Source organism: Tiliqua scincoides, chromosome 1 (assembly GCF_035046505.1).
Source record: "Tiliqua scincoides isolate rTilSci1 chromosome 1, rTilSci1.hap2, whole genome shotgun sequence".
Classification (NCBI taxonomy): domain Eukaryota; kingdom Metazoa; phylum Chordata; class Lepidosauria; order Squamata; family Scincidae; genus Tiliqua; species Tiliqua scincoides.
In genome coordinates this window covers 217,391,887-217,410,945 of record NC_089821.1, presented here as the reverse complement: position 1 = coordinate 217,410,945, position 19,059 = coordinate 217,391,887, and the positions used below count along the sequence as shown (strand labels likewise).

Sequence of the window (19,059 nt, the reverse complement as noted above, 5' to 3'; positions counted from 1 at the left end):
TTCCCCCCCCCTCAACATTTTCAACATTTTCAAGCCTAGGGGAGGGCTGCAAAGACTCCCCAGACCCACCGGAGAGCCATAGTGACCCCCAGGTGTGAAAAAACCCTTCTCTGTCTGGCAATAGCACAATCATGGTGGTCATGTTGCTGCCTTCTCCCCCCCCCCCACCACATAAAGACTTACAGGGTTCCCAAAGTGTGAAAGACTTAGGGAACCACTGCTCTAGCAGATAATAGGCCTTATGAGGTGTTATAATCCGATACCTCATAACTCAGTTATTTGGACCCTTTCATGAATGATATAACCACTATGCCATGCTGAAGGACAGAATAAAACTGAGGAGTTCAGTTCAAGACAAGGAAGAGCAAAACTTGCCATTTGTAACGTCTATGCAAAAACACAAAATACCTGCCGCTGTGAGTGGAAAATAGAGGCGGGTTGTCGCAGACAGCAGCTGTTGAGGTTATTTCTGTTATAAGCTTGTCATTGTGGGAGCTTCCATTTAAACTCTCCGCTTGCTCTGTGTGGGTGTGAGAAAGAGAAAGGGGGAGAGAAAGAGGGCTGAAGAAGATAGGGCAATGGAAAAGTCTGAATGTGCAGTTTTTCCCACTGAAAATAATCCTCGCCTCCAAATCCCCCCCCAGCCACTATTTATTTATTTATTTATTTATTTATTTATTTATTTATTTATTGGATTTGTATACCGCCTTTCTCCCCGAAGGGCACCCAAGGGCACCATTTATCTTGGTTGGAAAAACCTGTGTGTAGCATGCAGCTAATGTGCAGTTTTTCCTAAGGTCACAGAGGTCTGCATGAGGCCATTGCCTCATTGTGGGTCATTGTGGGAGCGGATTTAAACTCTCCGCTTGCTCTGTGTGGGTGTGAGAAAGAGAAAGGGGGAGAGAAAGAGGGCTGAAGAAGATAGGGCAATGGAGAAGTCTGAATGTGCAGTTTTTCCCACTGAAAATAATCCTCGCCTCCAAATCCCCCCCAGCCACTATTTATTTATTTATTTATTTATTTATTTATTTATTTATTTATTGGATTTGTATTCCGCCTTTCTCCCCCAAGGGCACCATTTATCTTGGTTGGAAAAACCTGTGTGTAGCATGCAGCTAATGTGCAGTTTTTCCTAAGGTCACAGAGGTCTGCATGAGGCCTACAGCTGTTGCCAACAGCTTAGCCAGTTGATTTAGTACTAAGGGAACCATATTCCAAGAGTGGCTAGAACTTCTGTCCCACTCAGAGACAGACGGCACAATCCTAACCAACTTTCCAGCACTGGCATAGCTGTGCCAGTGGGGCATGTGCTGCATCCTGCAGTTGGGGGGCAGTCATGAAGGCCTCAAGATAAGTCAATGTTTGTTCCCTTACCTAGGAGTTGCATTGCCCTTATATCAGTGCTGGAAAGTTGGTGAGGATTGTGGCCAGAGTAACATAGAGCAGGCATCTGCATTTCATACAATTCCCCCTGCGAACACCTGCATGCACACATACATTTACCCACAGGTGGGAGAAGTTGCATCCAGGAAATGCCTGTCTGCAATTTTTTTAAGGAGATAAATACATCTGCCTTCAGATTTCCTAAACTTCCTGCCACTATAAACTTTTCCCTCTTAGGGCGCAATCCTGACCCTGGAATGGGCTGGCGACTTGTGCCAGCCCAGAAGGGTCGCAAACATGCCATAAGGCATGTTTTCACCTCCTCGAGAGGAAACCGAGCCGGCACTCCAAGAAGTGCCGGCCTGCGGAGGCTGACATAAGCCTCTGAGCCAGCTTCCTCTCAGATGCTTGCGTCGGCCTGGCTGGGCCAACGCAAGCAGAAAAGGTAGGCGGGGGAGGTTGGGAGGAGGTGGGAGGGAGGCGTTCCTGGGTATAGGGAGGGCGGGCGGGGAGTGGGAGGCAGGGCTGGGATCCGGCAATTATGCTAGATCCCAACCCCTGTTCCCGGGGAGAATAGAGAGGCTTCAAGCCACTCCGTTCTCCTCGGACTTGCGCCACCTCATGAGGTGGCACAAGTTCGAGGAGACCCATAGGGGCCAACAGCCCTTACCCTGAGATAAGGGGAAATGTTTCCCCTTACCTCTGGCTGAGCTGCTTATGGCCACTATTCTGCGCTGGATACAGCGCAAGCCTCCTGGCTTGCCTGTTCCAGCACAGGATAGGAGTGCCCCCCTAACCTCACAGCTTCATATGTCTTAAGATACAATTATTGTTCCCTATAGGACACGTCTGCCTTTAAAAGGTTATGTGGAAAGTGCCCTGAGACCGATGAGCTTTTGATTGCCTTTGCTTTCACTTCTGCTACTCAGTTGTGTCACTACTTATGCAACTGGTAGCTATAGTTGTAGTTTTGAACCACTGGCAATTTAAAAAAACAACAAAACACCAAAAAGCAGACAATTAAATTAGACAATAGTACTTTAGGACATTGTTTTACAGATGTGTATAAATTCTCCTGAGAAACTTCACTGGTAGTATTTGAAACATTTTTGTTTCCCTCAGAATTCCTCTGACACTTTGCCTGAACAGATTGTCCACATTTGTCATGAATTTTGCTTCAGGCGGGGAAATTCCGTGACAGCTATGGTTTGCTTCATTTCAGTCTGTGGTGAAATAACTGGTTTGTGGGATCATGCCGCAGAAACAGAGCAGTGGCTTTTAGAAGTTGATTTGTCAAGAACAAACTAGGCTATTAAGGGCACAATCCAAACCTGCGCTGGAGCAGGCAAGTGAGGAGGCTTGCGCTGCATCCAACGCAGGTTCGTTGTGTTCAGCAGCTCAGCCAGGGGCAAGGGGAAGCTCTTCCCGTTACCCCTGGGTAAGGGCTGCGCGCCCCAATGGGTCTCCTTGGACCCATGCCACCTCCAGAGAGAGCGGAGTGGCTGGAAGCCGCTCTGTTCTCTCCGGGGATGGGAGTTGAAATCTGGCATAACCGCCGGGTCCCAGCCCCACCCCTGGCTCCCCGCGTGCCTGCCCCTGGGGCCGCCCATCACCTGCCCTGCCCCGCCCAGAAATGCCCCCTCCTGTCCCCTCCCCACCCCCACGCCTACCTTTGCCGCTTTTGTCGCATCTAAATGCGCCGATGCGGCTCCCACCCATGGAGGCGCAAACATGCTTTACGGCACGTTTGTGACCCTCCAGAACCTCCTATGCCAGCATAACTGCCGGTTAGGATTGCGTCCTCACTCTTCTTTTGAATGGTGACCAGATGATGTCATACAATATGGTAGGATCCTCTATATACCCAACAGATATAGAATTTGAGGTTACAGTGTCAGAAGTAGAGATTGGATTGAGGGTGGTTTAAAATATAGGGTGATGAATACATTTTGTTAATGCACTTGGTTGGCTCAAGCACAATCTTTCATGGAGCACAAGTTTCATGTTACATAGTTCAAGAAATAATTAAGAAAACATTTGCTATATGGGCAACAAAGCTGCAAGATTTCTTAACACTCATCTAGTCAATAAATAAATTTAGCACTCCTTTTGACACAAAAAAGAGCTTTAATAATTGTAGTTTGCCCAGTATCTTCTCAGCAGTATGGGTGTTGGCGGTGATAATGGTGAACATTACCTGCATCCTGAAGTGAAAGCTGTTCAAATGTGGTTTTACAACACTGAAGTGGGAACGCAGGGTGCTGCTGGTCACATGATTCCTCTGGATCATGCGGACTCTGTTCATACCTGCCAGCTGTGTTGGCGGCTGGTATGGAGTGGAAACTCACTGCCTAGGCAGAAGGAACAAGTGATCATCCACCTTGTGTAGCACAGCTATGATATGGAGAACCTCTAGCAATCATGACAAGGTTATGGTTCCTGTTTAAAATGATAGAAATGATTCAAGTTCCCCAACACTTCCCACAACATGATGCTGTACTTGCTCTAGTGCCACCTTTTCATCTGCTTGTGGTTATGTGATTTTTCAGTTAGGACTAGGAAAAGTTGTACCAGTGGAAAAAAAAACAGTGTGTCTGTGGGGCTGTAGATCTTTCCTGCATTTTTGAAAATACCCTGTTTCTGTTTTCCTAAAAAAGCGGTTACGCAGAAGGAAAAGTGACCCAAGACCTCCCGGTGCATGAGGCAGTGTGCCAAACACTGCGCCGTCACTTGCTCGGTGGTGTCCCAACTGCCACCTCTGCGGCTGCTCTTCATCCTGTTTCCTAGATTCAGAAAAGAAATGGGGAACAGAGTGGGAGAGAAAGTGTGGAAGGGAAGAGGGACACTCTAGCCTACCACTATTTTCTTTTCCATGCTTCTTCTTCCAGTCCTTTCCCCTTTTCCTTTCTGAATCCAGGAAGGGTGAGGTAGGTTTAGCAGGTGGCCTAACTCTGAATACCAGGTGTAATGGAGTGGCAAGAGGATACAGGTGGTACCTTGTTGTCTTGTGCACTCCCTGAAGAATCTGGTGGGCCACTGTGAGATAACAGAAGCTGGACTAGATGGGACCATTGCCTGATCTAGCAGGACTATTCTAATGTTCTTATGAGAAGGAGAAAGAGCAACAGACACAGAGGCTTCTCACCTGAAGCAAGCACACCAATCAGTCCTGCTCAAAAGATGAGAAAGATAATGTATCCCATTTTCTAATCCAGGGATGTCAAACTGGTCTCATTCAGGAGGCCAAAGTTAGCATTCATGGTACCTGTTGAGAGCCGGAAGTGACATCGTTAAGCAGGAAGTGATGTCATTAAACAGACAATGGCCAGAAATAAGCACTTTGTTCTCACATAGAAACTCATTAAGTGCAAATGACAAAAGCGAAAATGCTCAAATTTTGTTCATGTTTTAAAGATATGAGAGAGACCAATTATCAAGCTGAGAGCCCAATTAAAACAGGGTCCAGATAAATTGCTTCCTGGGGCCGCATTTGGTCTGTGGACCTTATGTTTGATACCCCTCATCTAACTCAATCCTATGACTATGGAGCTCCAAGGCATATGTATTTCAAACTGCTAATCCAGGAGATATAGTTTTAATGGAATATTCACATATCTGAATGCACTCAGGATACTCCTCCGTGGGAGGGAAGTCAGGGCTTCTTGTAGTGGGGGATTTGATTATTAGAAACATAGAGAGGGGCGTTTGCGACGGATGTGAGGACCGCATGGCGACTTGCCTGCCTGGTGTGAAGTTTGCGAACATCACTTCTCGTCTAGACAGGCTCGTAGACAGTGCTGGGGAGGAGGTAGCGGTTGTGGTGCATGTCGGCACCAACGACATGGGCAAGTGTAGCCAGGAGGTCCTGGAGGCCAAATTTAGGCTATTAGGTAGGAAGCTGAAAGGTAGGACCTCAAAGGTAGCGTTCTCGGAAGTGCTACCTGTTCCACGCGCAGGGCCAGCTAAGCAGGCGAAGATCAGGGGTCTCAATGCGTGGATGAGACAGTGGTGCAGGGAGGAGGGGTTTAGATTTGTTAGGCAGTGGGAAACGTTTTGGGACAAGCGGGGCCTGTACAAGAGGGATGGTCTTCACTTGAACCAGACTGCTGGCCCATAACATTAAAAAGGTGGCAGAGCAGCTTTTAAACTGATCCCTGGGGGAAGGCCGACAGGAGCCAAGGGGCATCCGGTTTGGGACTCCTCATCCCTATGGGATGAGGATAGGGAGGTTAGAGAACAACAAGACAAAGGCAGAGTAGGAGAGGAAATTGGGAAAGGTAGCATGATGGGATGTGATGCTACTGGCCCACCTCACCTCAGCAGTGTCTTTTCTAGTGGCTGTCTGCTGGTGTTGCATCTTTTTAGATTGTGAACCCTTTGGGGACAGGGAGCCATTAGATATTTGATTTTCTCTGTAAACCGCTTTGTGAACTTTTTGTTGAAAAGCGGTATATAAATACTGTTGTTGTTGTTGTTGTTGATAGACAGTTTGGCACAGTGAGAGGATGCAGAGACAAAGGAGCTAATAAGCAGCCCCTCCTGGGGTATTCCATGTACACATGCTTTTATGCAAATGCCTGAAGTCTCAAGCAAAGATGGAAGAACTGGAATGTCTGGTGACTAGGGAAAAATTGACATAGTGGGCATAACAGAAAGCTGGTGGAATGCGGAGAATCAGTGGGATACGGCAATCCTGGGCTATAAACTCTACAGCAGGGACAGGGAGGGGTGTGTTGGAGGTGGGGTGGTTGTTTATGTTAAGGAAGGGATAGAATCCAGCAAAGTAGAGATTGAAGGTGGGTCCGATTCTACCGTAGAATCTCTGTGGGTTAAATTACCAGGCCTGAGGAACAATTTAATACTGGGGGCGTACTATCATCCTCCAGACCAGAAACTGGAAGGGGACCTTGAAATGAGGAAACATATCAGGGAGTGACAAGGAGGGACAGGGTTGTAATCATGGGGGACTTCAATTATCCTCGTATTGACTGGGTCAATTTGTGTTCTGGTCATGAAAAGGAGACCGGATTGCTTGACATGCTAAATGACTGTGCCTTAGAGCAGCTAGTAATGGAGCCCACCAGAGGACAGGTGACTCTGGATTTAATATTGTGTGGTACTCTGGACCTGGTTAGAGATATCAATGTTATGGAGCTGTTGGGGAACAGTGATCATGCTGCGATCCGTTTCAACATGCACGTTGGGGGAAGAATACTGGGCAAATCTCTCACAAAAACCCTTGACTTTCGACGAGCGGCCTTCCCTCAAATGAGGAGGCTGGTTAGAAGGAGGTTGAAAGGGAAGGTAAAAAGAGTCCAATCTCTGCAGAGTGCATGGATGCTGCTTAAAACAACAGTAATAGAGGTCCAGCAGAGGTGTATACCACAAAGAAAGAAGGGTTCCACTAAATCTAGGAGGGTGCCCGCATGGCTAACCAGCCAAGTTAGAGAGGCTGTAAAGGGCAAGGAAGCTTCCTTCTGTAAATGGAAGTCTTGCCCTAATGAGGAGAATAAAAAGGAACATAAACTGTGGCAAAAGAAATGTAAGAAGGTGATATGGGAGGCCAAGAGAGACTATGAGGAACGCATGGCCAGCAATATTAAGGGGAATAATAAAAGCTTCTTCAAATATGTTAGAAGCAGGAAACCTGCCAGAGAAGCGGTTGGCTCTCTGGATGGTGAGGGAGGGAAAGGGGAGGTAAAAGCAGACTTAGAGATGGCAGACAAATTAAATGAGTTCTTTGCATCTGTCTTCACGGCAGAAGACCTCGGGCAGATACCGCTGCCCGAACGGCCTCTCTTGACCAAGGAATTAAGTCAGATAGAGGTTAAAAGAGAAGATATTTCAGACCTCATTGATAAATTAAAGATCAGTAAGTCACCGGGCCCTGATGGCATCCATCCAAGAGTTATTAAGGAATTGAAGAATGAAGTTGCTGATCTCTTGACTAAAATACGCAACTTGTTCCTCAAAATGGCCACGGTGCCAGAAGATTGGAGGATAGCAAATGTCACGCCTATCTTTAAAAAGGGAAAGAGGGGGGACCCGGGAAACTATAGGCCGGTCAGCCTAACATCTATACCGGGTAAGATGGTGGAATGCCTCATCAAAGATAGGCTCTCAAAACACATAGACAAACAGGCCTTGCTGAGGGAGAATCAGCATGGCTTCTGTAAGGGTAAGTCTTGCCTCATGAACCTTATAGAATTCTTTGAAAAGGTCAACAGGCTTGTGGACGCGGGAGAACCTGTAGACATTATATATCTGGACTTTCAGAAGGTGTTCGACACGGTCCCTCACCAAAGGCTACTGAAAAAACTCCACAGTCAGGGAATTAGAGGGCAGGTTCTCTCATGGATTGAGAACTGGTTGAAGACCAGGAAACAGAGAGTGGGTGTCAATGGGCAATTTTCACAATGGAGAGAAGTGAAAAGCGGTGTGCCCCAAGGATCTGTCCTGGGACTGGTGCTTTTTAACCTCTTCATAAATGACCTGGAGACAGGGGTGAGCAGTGAGGTGGCAACGTTTGTAGATGACACCAAACTTTTCTGAGTGGTGAAGACCAGAAGTGATTGTGAGGAGCTCCAGAAGGATCTCTCCAGACTGGCAGAATGGGCAACAAAATGGCAGATGTGCTTCAATGTAAGTAAGTGTAAAGTCATGCACATTGGGGCAAAAAATCAAAACTTCACATATAGGCTGATGTGTTCTGAGCTGTCTGTGACAGATCAGGAGAGAGATCTTGGGGTAGTGGTGGACTGGTCGATGAAAGTGTTGACCCAATGTGCGGCGGCAGTAAAGAAGGCCAATTCTATGCTTGAGATCATTAGGAAGGGTATTGAGAACAAAACGGCTAATATTATAATGCCGTTGTACAAATCTGTGGTAAGGCCACACCTGGAGTATTGTGTCCAGTTCTGGTTGCCGCATCTCAAAAAAGACATAGTGGAAATGGAAAAGGTGCAAAAGAGAGCGACTAAGATGATTACTGGGCTGGGGCACCTTCCATATGAGGAAAGGCTACGGCATTTGGGCCTCTTCAGCCTAGAAAAGAGACGCTTCAGGGGGGACATGACTGAGACATACAAAATTATGCAGGGGATAGACAGAGTGGATAGAGAGATGCTCTTTACACTCTCACATAATACCAGAACCAGGGGACATCCACTAAAATTGAGTCTTGGGAGAGTTAGAACAGATAAAAGAAAATATTTCTTTACTCAGCGTGTGGCTGGTCTGTGGAACTCCTTACCACAGGACGTGGTGGTGGCATCTGGCTTGGATACCTTTAAAAGGGGATTGGACAAGTTTCTGGAGGAAAAATCCATTATGGGTTACAAGCAATGATGTGTATGTGCAACCTTCTGATTTTAGAAATGGGCTATGTCAGAAGGCCAGATGAAGGGGAGGGCACCAGGATGCAGGTCTCTTGTTATCTGGTGTGCTCCCTGGGGCATTTGGTGGGCCGCTGTGAGATACAGGAAGCTGGACTAGATGGGCCTATGGCCTGATCCAGTGGGGCTGTTCTTAAGTGAAAGAAGAAAGAGTTGAGTGCAGTTCAAGGTAATATTTCTGTGCCACACAGTTAAAGTCAATCTTATGTACTGCATAGGCTGTATACCTACTTTAGCTAGTGCTGTGACTGAGGACTGGACTACATAACCTGACAATGTAAGATTTTTATAGTTTGTAGGTAAGTTACTGAACTTGTCTTCTTCTGTGAAATCTTGACTGAGCAAAAGTTTGTGTATTCTCTTGAGCTGAGCAGACTGGTCTTAATACAGCGCTTGTTGAATGGGTAGTTGGGCTTTGGGTAGTTGTTATGCCAACCAGCTTATTCTCTTTGCTTTGCCTACTCATGTCTTTTCCACCAGCTTCCTCTTGGGTAATCTTTCATTGCAACTAATTTGAGTAAGAAGAATTTCCTGTTGCCTTTGAGAAGGTAGCGAAGGTAGAAGCTTTGAAGGGCCCTCTTGAATTCCTCGCATCTGGGTATGTGTAACTTGTTCCCTTTCAAACTTAAATGAAACGTGATTCTTCTTTTTGCTTTCTGCAGAATAGCTGTTTGGATTTGACAGTGTAGATTGTTCACATTAGGTGTCTAAGAACTTTTTATTTTTACTTTTCAAAGATCGGCGCTACTTCTCCATTTCTTTCAGTCAAGCAGAATGGGAGGATTTGGACATGAAGCACAGTCCTGCCCAAACCAAGCACTTGAACAGTGCAATCCTATGCATGTTTACTCAGAAGTAAGTCCCATTGTAGTCCCAGGAAAGCGTGCATAGGATTGTAGCACTGCATATCAGTGACTGTGGGTGTGGTGGGGGCAGAAATATAAGCACATATCTAATTATCCCACTGAAGTCAAGAGGGCAGCAAATTGCTTGATATGGGCTGTATCACATGCTTCTAGAAGAGGGATGGACTAGATGAACTTGAAAGCCCCTTCCAACTCTATTATTCTCTGCATTGCTTTGTCTCCTTCATTCTTCTGTTCTGATTGACTTGGATTTGGATGTATGCAATGGTAGACATTGTAGTAGAGGGAAGGCTTCATGATTGGAAGTGTTATGGTTCCAGAATAAGAGCTTTTAGCAGTGCAAGTGATTATATTGCAAATGGGTATAGGTTTTGTTTACAGAACCTGCACTCTTTTTGTATTAGAGCATCTCCATTTTGCAGCTGGTACTGTTATAAGTGAACCTTGCTGTGGTGACACAAAGGGGTTTATCATATTCCCAGAGAGGTGACCACCTAGTTTTGTCCATATGGTCATTTTTTTTTGTCCCCAGTTGCATTTGGCTGGAGCGATGGTGGTGATCTTGTTTGTGCTGCCTATGTGTCTTGAGTGAAGAGAAGTTTCTGACTAAGCATTACTGGGTCTAATTTCCTTTGGATGAGAACATACACTAAAAATCTACCAAGACTTTGTAATGGTTGCTTTATTTACAGATAAATAGGCAGACCATTTCTGGGAGCAAAAAGACATTCCTACAGCAGATCTTCTCAATATAATGTGTGCATTTCCACCTTCACATACAAGGCTCAATCCCCACTTCCAGCTAACTCCGGTTAGAAACTCCCATCACCATCTCTCTCTGTTTCACACTGCTTTTTCTGATGTCTCTCTATTGTCCTCCTCCCTCAAGCATCCCACCTTCACAGTGGTTATCTCATTCAAAACACAGAGATCTTACATATGGTTATCTGGGAGTAGTCCCATTGTGCTTGATGAGAGTTATTTCTGAGTAGACATGCACAGGCTTGGGCTGTAAGTGATCAGGATACCCACTCTCAACCATTAACTTCCTTAACAAAACATCAACCGGACTATTAACCAGCAAACTGCTTGGCAAAGCGGGGGTGAGCTAGAGGCCAAAACCCTTGCTCACAATCTCCCACACGTTTTGAAAAATGTGCTTGTAATTGTGCAACTTGCACAGACCAATTACAAGGAGCTAATAGGACATCAGGGCACAACTGCAGTTCTCACACAGGAAGCTAGGTGGAAAATGGGCTTGTCTGATGACTTTCCTTATGGCAAGTAGATTGGATAAAGTGAGCAGGGAAAAGAGACAGAGCTCAAATCCAAGCCAGCTCAGCCAACAGAGAAGGTTAAGTAGAGGTCTAGCTTAAAGCATTTCTGTGCCTTGCTACCTTTTCTAATGGCAGGATTTCAAAGTGAAGTAATATACCCAAAGCAAACAAAGTCTGGTGGCTAGTACACAAGTTATTGGTTAGTTTTCAAATAGGTGTGCTTGTTAGTAGTAGTTGGCTAAGTCAACTGGCTACTGTAGTACTGACCCATTGTAAAGAGGTGATGCGGACCAGCCATTGGTGTTCCCTTGAACTGCTTTCAGTGCGCAACAGATCTCTATTCAAGCAGTTGAAATGAATCTGCCTCTTAATTGTTCAGGCAAGCAGAGTGTTACTGGAGCATATCAAAGGTACGTAATGCTCTTTCATCAGGCTATTGCTTTTCTGCCATTAGCAGGAAGCCTCTAGTGGGAATTGCATAAAGTAGAAAGATTTTTTGGGCTGCTTCTGTAAAATGTTGCATCTGTTTTCAAGGACTTTGCAGATAGTGCATTTATAGAGCAACAGGTGTGCAGTTGTTCAGTTGAATGAGAGCCAGACGTCTTGGTTCAAGGAAGCATTTCTGTTTCAAGAGCACTGTATTTTCCTAACAATTGAATAGCAATATGCATTTTTTTCCCCTACTGAGCTAGTGGGGTCATTGTGTTTTGGAATGTCATGAAGAATGTGGTTCTGTGATAGTTTCCAGCATGTATTGAAAAGTGCCTGTGACATCACCAGTGTTAAGTGAGACCTCTTCCTTGGAAAATATCCTGCTGCCATTATCACACTCACAGCACCTTTCTGCACAAGGAACACTAAACAGGACTATACTGATTGATTCTTGAGATAGGTTTTGGATAATCTCCTTGTCAGTTATCTCTCCCCCACCCCCACAGCAACTATTCAGACCTCACCTTGAAACTTAAATGTAAATTGAATCTATCCATTGAAACTGTGTCTTGCATTCCCTCCACACACACCCAAAAGTAGTAAGGGTCAGGGTCAAAGTAGAATGCATCTATTTGCTCTTTAACCTTTTAGAAACAGTAACTTCAGGAAGACCTGATCTATATAAGGACTCCAGCATAGGATGGTTTAATTCTTTCTCTCACATCATTTTTCAAATGAAATTGGCCCTCTCTGAAGTGGCATATTTGCCCTAGTAGGAAAAAAATGCATATGCTTTTTTTCTTTGTTTTTTTTTTAATTGTGACAAATAGCAACTGAGAAGATTTTTATTGGGAAAATTGTATGAGGTAAGGGTTAACTGCTTTCAGCTTCATTCCTAACCACACTTTCCTGAGAGTAAGCCCCATTGAACAAAATAGGACTTACTTCTGAGTAGACCCAGGGCTTTTTTGTAATGGAACACACCGGAACAGCGTTCTGGCACCTTTTTTTCCCTCCTCCCTGCCCCCACCTTTTTTCCCTCCCTGCGCCGCCCCGCCCCACCCCACACTGCTGGCTAGGGAGGCATTCGAACCTCCAACCTTGTGCTCCACAGCCCAGCACTCTCTCCATTGGGCTATAGGAAAGCCTATAGTTAAAGTGTTCAGAACTAATATATAAGGTGTTGAGCCCAGCTGGTGGCCATCAGCGCCTCAAGTATTAGTTCCAAACACTTTGAGCCTCTTATGGCTCAATGGCTAAAGTGCTGATCTGTGGAGGGGTTCAATTTTTTTTTTTTTAGGTGGGGAGGTGCTCCATGGCTGCAAAATATAGGTTGCCAGTTGCCAAAAGGGGGGCCAGTTGAGGCTGCAAAACTCCTCAAAGTTCAGTTCCAGGCAGGCTTTTTTTTACCTTTTTTTTTTTTTTTTTTAAGTCCCAGGTAGGACTTAACCCACCGTTAAGCTCCTGGAGTGAGCCCCCTGCTGGAGGCTGTGGGATAAAAAATGGTTTAAAAATAAATAAATAAATAAAAGATTAACAAGTTGTGAGTTCCTGCACCTTTTTTTTTTTTTTTTAAAAACAAAAAAAGCACTCAGTAGACCTGGTTAGGATTGTGCCCTTCATGTCCAAATTTGGATTGTCATCCCACTATGACATATTGTAAAATTAAAAAGCGAACAAAAATGCATTCATATTTTCTAGTCTGAATCTCATTTCAAATCTTACTGTTTACCCCGCATTTTTGTAAGAGAAGCAATTGGTTACGGATATGTAAAGTGGCTGAAGCAATGATGTCCCTGTGCATACTGATGAGTAGTTAGCTACTTTGGGGTTATAAACATGTGAAGATTCTAATGGCTGCAGTGGAAACTTAAAAATATGGGCTTATTGTCAGATAGCTATATTTTTCTAGTAATCATTTCCATGGAGCAACCAAAGTGCTCCCATATTCTCATCTCTGCACTATTGTGGCACTAACTCTCAATGAACACCATTAACTGAATGAATGTACAGATGCAATCCGGAGGCCTGCTTGCATTGTGTTCCCCAAAGCAGTTGCTTTCCCTAAGTCAAGTAGTGGTGGAATTCAGCGGAATTGCTTGCAAGGGGGATACTGATCTGATCAGTTTCACTTCCAAAGAAAGTACAGTAAATGGGATTCTTGAATAGCAGAACATCACTAAAATCAAGCGGAAATATCTTAGACCCCAAAGTGTCCATGAGCTCTTTTGCAAATCACAAGCACACATGCACAAGCAGTTAGCAAACTCAAGTGGTTGAGTGCCCATAAGTCTGTATGCAAAATGGCACCACCTACAGATGATGGTTTCTACACACTTGTAGAAACTGGTTCACAGAAAGAGCATGTACAGTACATTAATGACCAGCTTTCCTGGTCATGATGACAGCCTGATGAGGACTGATCATGCTTGTTGGAACTCTGGAATGTTAGGGGGTCAACTGGAAAACAACAAGCATAGCAGAATAAGATGGAGAAGTCATGGAGAAGAAATTGGGCATTAGGATTGGGAAGATGTAACATGGGTTGGGTCATGCTGGGGCATAACACTACACATCTGATGCAGCCTACTTTTATTTTTCAAACTCTCACACAGCAATAAATTAGTTGGTCTTTTTAACACAATCCAGATATCTTTGTCATTGAAAAGAAAAAAGTTCATCTTAGCGTGACCAGTACCAGCTCTTACCACATGAGGGCGCAGTCAATTGAAATATTCTCTATAACAGGGATGTCAAACTCGTTTCACACAGAGGGCCAAAATTAGCATTCATGGGGCCTGCTGAGGTCTGGAGGACATCATTATGCAGAAAGTGACATAATTAAGAAGACGATGGCCATAAATAAGCACTTTGTTCTCACATAGAAACTAATTGGCTACAAACGACAGAAGAGAAAATGTGCAAATGTTGCTCATATTTCCAAGATATGAGAGAGGCCAATTGTCAAACTTGGAGAGCCCAATTACAATGGAGGGGGCGGCAAATAAATGGCTTCCAGGCCTTATGTTTGACACCCCTGCTCTATAATTTAGGAAACGGTCTATCTCTGCAAGAATTACTTCATAGCAATTTTACCATGTTAAAAAACAATATGAAAATTGGGTTTTGCAAATATTATTGTTATTATTAACAGTATTTATATACTGCTTTTCAACAAAAAGTTCCTAAGGTGGTTTACAGAAAAAAATCAGATAACTAATGGCTTCCTGTCCCAAAAGGGCTCACAATCTAAAAAGATGCAACACCAGCAGACAGCGTTTTTGTTGTTTATTTGTTTTGGTAGCCACTTCAATTCCATTTCAATAAGACATTTGCTCTCCAGCTGTTACCAGCCAATTATTCAGCACAGCCCCATTTTAAAAATTAGCATAAGAACATAAGAAAAGCCTTGCTGGATCAAGCCAAAGGTCCATCTAGTCCAGCCTCCTGTATCTCGCAGTGGCCCACCAGATGCCTCAGGGAGCACACAAGACAACAAGAGGCCTGAATCCTGGTGCCAACCCTTGCACCTGCCACAACAACAACGTATTTATATACCGCCTTTCTGGTCATCGGATTACTCCTCTGACTTTATTCAAGGCGGTTTACATAGACAGGCGTTTCTAAATCCCTCAAGGGTATTTTTACAATCATAGAGTTTCCCTCCTTCAAGAGCCAACAACATTTCAGGATGGATCTTCCTGGTTTGGTCTTACTTCTGGCCTCCAGATCTCCCACGCAGGCTGACAAGCAGCTCCATCTCTCACATGGAGGGCAGCCAAGATGCTTCTTGCTCACACTAAGAGCAGGTGAAATCACTCAGCTTGGCTTGTCAGCTACTTCAAGGTCTCGCCATTCCCAGCTGTTCAGGGAGCTGCTGGTGTCCTCAAACTGGCAACCTTCTGATGTTATCTTTGGGCTAACGGAGGCTCTACTCTCTAGACCAGACCTCCTGCCCAGACCAGACCTCCTGCCATTCTGAAGTAGCCTACTTCTAAAGCCCGGAAGTTGAACAAAACCATCACAACTTGTAAACTGTGATGGACTTTTCCTCCGGAAATCTGCCCAATCCCCTTTTAAAGTCATCCAAACCAGGAATTTGCCTGCAATTTGGAGATTTGACTTTAAAGAGACACCTGATGATGCTGATGATAAAAATAAATTCATAATGAACATAATTCAGTTTTCTAAGCACAGAACTGGGATACTCTTCCTGTCCAGTTGCACTCCTACAAAGTTGAAAATGAACAATTCCTTATCTAACCGTGTTTGTTCTTTATAATTTCCTGGGAACTTCTCTGATAGTCTCATCTCTGAGCCCATTTAGGGCCCAATCTTAAACAGTAGCTGCGCTGGCACCAAGCTCCAGTGTTGACAATGGGTGTTGCAAACATTCCATAAGGCGCGTTTGTGACACCTGGAGAGGTAGGGCGACCGGCACTGGGCTAGTGCCATTCGGTGCAGAACCTCAGCTCCACTCAGAAGGCTGGATGGCACTCCAGTGGTGCTGGCTGGAAGCAAGCAGAATTGGGGCAGGGGGGACATGGGGAGTGGGTGGAACGGGGTGCGGGACACCATGGTGGGGGAGGAACTGGAATGGGAGGGGGTTGGGATTGTTGGAGCTTTGTTCTGCCGTATCCTGAACTCCGTGGTGGGCTGCAAGGCAAGATAGCTGTCTATGCTGGCAAAATGGCTGACGTAGACTTGAGAAGCCCCATTGTAAGGCTTGGGGCTTTCCCCCAGGGGAAAGGAACAAAAGTCCCCTTCCCTCGAGGAGACCTCCGGCAGCCTTGGTGGTGCTATTAGATGCAGTGGTCATTTTGGTGCCGCTGCACCTAGTGGAGCCGTTGGCTTTCGAATTGCGCTGCCCGTTATGCTGTTGCTCTTTTGTTGTGTTATTTCCTTGCTTTTTGGTTAACTTTTGATGCTTGTATGAATTTGCATGAAGAAATAGGATGTTTCCTTTCTGCCTGTTTATGTTTGGGATGTATTTCTAAACAGCATTGAATTTGCTTTTTTAATAGATCCCTCCTCATTTCCTTACGTGTAGCTAATTTTAGCAACCTCTCCCTTTCTAATTTTTATTTTTAGATTCCAATCACTGAAGGCCAGACCAGGAGGTTTCTGTTCTATTGTTAAGCTTGTTGGCTTATTACAAGCTAAATGTATATAAAGAAATGGCATGTCATACATACAAGACATTTACCATGTCAGAAAACAAAATGGGGGGAGATTTACAGGAGTATGGAAGCCCCCCAAACAAATAATATATCAGGTTGATAATCATGCATGCAAATGCAAGTCCGGAGCACATGTTTTTAATACTTTCCGTTAACTTACCACTGAAAAGCAGTCCAACAGGAAGTGTTTTATGCAACCTTGTTGGGAAATGGGTGCTATGGATAAGCATGTGAGGAATCCCTTAGTTACAGCTCGATTTCATGTTGTGTTGAAAGATAATAGAACAGGGGTCAGGTGGCAAACTTTATAGTTTAATCCTCTGTGCATGCAGCCAAAAAATAAGCCCCATTGCATTCAAGAGGGCTGACTCCCAGATCAGTTCTCCTAGGATGGCATCTTTAACCAGCCAGTGCACTTGATCATTTACTGCTGTTGTTGAAAGTTTTTAAAAGGAAACCAATTAGAGCCTGATTTCTAGAACAAACTTGTTTTGGAAGTTCAATAGAATTTGCTTCTTAGTAAGCATGCTCAGGATCACAGCCCTATTTATTGAATTTATATTTATATCCCACTTCTCACAGAATATTTCCCAGGGCAATGAGCATTTCATAACCCACAAGAAATGAAATACAATGAAATGAACAATATAAAAGCTACAAGCTTATAGAGACCAGCAGCACAAATATCCAGTGATTAAAATTCTTGTGGAACACTTTTAAAGGTATGTTTTAAAGCAGGGAGCTTGGAGGTTTGGCAGATCTCCTTGGGGAGAGAATTGCAAAACTGTGGTACTGCTACTAAGAAGGCTATGCCTTAATACAAGGGTGCCCAAACCCTGGCCCAGGGGCCATTTGTAGCCCTCAGGGATGCCCAATCCGGCCTGCAGGGAACCCCTGGTCTTCAATGAGCCTCTGGCCCTCTGGAGACTTGCTGGAGCCTGCACTGGCCCGACGCAACTGCTCTAAGCTTGAGGGCGGCTGTTCAACCCCTCATGTGAGCTGTGGGCTGAGGGCTCTCTTCACTACTTGCTGTTTAATGTTTGTGATGCTGCAGCAGCAGCAAAGGAAAGGCCAGCCTTGTTTTGTGCAAGGTCTTTTATAGGCCTTGAGCTATTGCAAGACCTTCATTCATTCATATGTTCCATCTCTAATATATTCATTTATGTAAATTTATTCAAATTTTAGTATAAATTAATTCTCTTTTTTCCTAGCCCCCGACAGAGAAATGATGTGACCCTCCTGTCAAAAAGTTTGGACACCCCTTTCTTAATAGATATATAATACTAGCTAATGTTGCTATCCCAGATAACATTTGCCTGGGTGCAAAGCACCACTGAAGTAACTGAGGCTTAGTCTGCATAAACATGCATAGGATCAGTCTGCACACATTAGAGCTGTTGAGCCAAGACAGCTTGGTTGTCACAAGTTTGCTTTGGGAAAGTCTGTCTGTCTGTCTGTCTGTCTCTCTCGTCTCCTAATGTTTAACTCCCAGTACATTGCTATATAATATATATATTGCTATAAATGGAGAATCCAGGACCATTCAAGAAGATTAATGTTGTGTGTGTGTGTGTGTTTGCCAAATCCTGTACTCTCAACTAGCATTGATTTAAGGCAGAACAGTGGTGAAGCCTGCATAGGAATCACACAGCAAATCCATAATACTCTGTCATCGCTGCTTTGGTGCTTTGTAAGATTTTTATTATTCAGGTGATCAGCTAAGCGCATAATGCTTAGAGATGGTATTTGCCTGCAGTTGGCTGACAAGGCAGTTCCTACTACCTGAGCTAGATGAAGGGTGTGCGTGTTAAATGAAGGTAAAGAAAGATGACTGTATTTGTTTTTGTTGTGGACAGTGGTTGAATTTATCGCATGCATTTTTCTTACATGCTTATTCTCTGACATAAATTCACCAGGAGTTTCAAAACTATTCAGAAAGGAACTGTGGTCTTTTAGGAGAGGAATTCATTTTCAGTTGTGCCCAGCAGATCATATTGACCAAGAATGTCTTGGAGAGGATCAAAAATTCTGAGAATCAAATCTCTTTTATAATTACATAAGCATGGACTGGGGAGCTTAATGTTAATCACTTACATCTTAAAATTTTGGCCATTAGACTTCCCACTGTGTGTCAAGTCAGAACGGTTTAATGGCAGTGGCCTTATTAAAACACATTTCTGCCCAGCCCACAGGTGTACACATTTGATCTCTGTTGCGTATATGCAACGTTGAGCAGAAATGGCTTAAGCTCTGTGCTAGAGAGACTGTTTAGAATCTTGTGATCCTGTTAGGTTGGGAACACACTCATATATGCACGCTTACACAGTACTGTATAAAATTTTATATAAAATAGAGTGCAATTAAAGACACAGCTTACTTGGTCAGTGACCTTGATCTTCTTTCTTTTTCTTTTAAAAAGACTAACTTTATTTTTACAGTCATGACAACAGCATGCAAAGTGGGAATACTGTATAACTTTTTTAACCTGAGCAGTGTGGCATTTTTGGATTGGATGGGGACATTGATC

The 19,059-nt window shown here is 44.3% G+C and overlaps 1 protein-coding gene across 1 annotated transcript in view; it reads left to right on the top strand.

The window, feature by feature from the left end:
- Positions 1-19,059, top strand: part of IPCEF1 (interaction protein for cytohesin exchange factors 1) — a 65,261-nt gene that overhangs the window by 14,407 nt on the left and 31,795 nt on the right. The window lies entirely within an intron of this gene.